The following is a 1,235-nucleotide window of genomic DNA, read 5'->3' on the forward strand; positions in this document are numbered from 1 at the left end:
GTCCATTGCACTTAAAGTCACATCTGCTTTCGTATTTGCCCCTTAAGATATGGGACCTTGGTGGACATCACCTAAATATATCCAGAAAGATGGTTTTTGTTTGCCTGGGTAGCAGCAGATGTTTTTGGCTGAAAGAATGCACTCCAAGATGTTTTAGTATCCTTATCATTGCAGCATCCTCTATGAGCTGTTGCATGTTCTAGGGACCAACTTCATTCAAGGAGAGGGTACACACAGGGTCTGGTCAGTTAGGTTAGCCTAGAAGATGACTTGGTCTCTTTTAGAGCAGGGTGGGCCACTGCCTGTGCATGTGAGCAGTCCGGGTGTCCCCTGTGGGACTCCAGCATCCTTGAGCTCGGGGGCACCACGAGTCTAGTCATTGTGCACTGTAGAGAAATCAAAGAATTCCAGAGCAAGGCCCTGGAATGCCTGGCTGCCTCCCAGGTCTCTTATGAAGAAATAAATCCCATTGTTGCCTCCACCCCCAACCCCCCCCTTTCCGTGCACTGGGTCGGAGTCGGCGGCGCGGAGTCGCTTACTGTACCAGTACCTCTCTCCCTCCGAGGACGCAGCTCAGCCACTCCAGGAAGCACGACATCTAATAACATAAACTCAGAGTGCTCCCCACATTCATCTTCTACACAGACCCGCCTGTCCTGTCAGGACTCCAGTGCTTCGTGACTGTCCTCATGCTCCGGAGGGCTGCGTGGTCACCCTTCCAGTTGCTTTTTGAACCCATCCCAAGCTTGTGTCAGAAGTGCGGGTGATGGATTCCCCGTGCCATCAACGTGAGCCATGGATTAGAATATAGCACACATTTACGCCGCATGGGCTGGTAAACAACACAGCGTGTACTCGACTTCATAAACACGCTGCCTTGTTACAAAGGCCACTGCAAACGCAGTGTGATAGGACTTGACCTTAAAAGCTATCGACAATCTAGCCCAGCACAGACGGTTTCGTGGAGTACAATCACTTCCTGGAATTCTTGGGCCAGCGAAGTCGGAGCCGAGCAAATCCTGTTTTCCTTGCATTGTTTCCTGCATGTGAATACCATCAGTCTAGCAGGTCTGTAACCATGGCACCTGTAAATAGCCCAGGGGTGACTTCTGATAAAGGCATGCCCTGTAAGATTTTTTTTTTTCCTTTTTCTTAGACAAGTCCACTTCAAACCCTGCAACTGTCCTGTGTCAAGAGCAAAATTGACAAATCACAGTTTCAAAACCACGTACAGG

General features: G+C 49.7%; 1 long non-coding RNA gene across 1 annotated transcript in view; it reads left to right on the plus strand.

Moving 5' to 3' along the window:
• Positions 1-507: 507 nt before the first annotated feature.
• The window catches only part of LOC131910349 (uncharacterized), a 5,443-nt gene continuing 4,715 nt past the window's right edge, over positions 508-1,235 (plus strand). Inside the window, exon 1 of the long non-coding RNA XR_009379111.1 lies at positions 508-1,068. This is a non-coding gene — a long non-coding RNA (uncharacterized LOC131910349). The remainder of the gene's footprint in view (positions 1,069-1,235) is intronic.

The sequence above is a fragment of the Peromyscus eremicus genome, chromosome 5, assembly GCF_949786415.1.
Source record: "Peromyscus eremicus chromosome 5, PerEre_H2_v1, whole genome shotgun sequence".
Lineage (NCBI taxonomy): Eukaryota > Metazoa > Chordata > Mammalia > Rodentia > Cricetidae > Peromyscus > Peromyscus eremicus.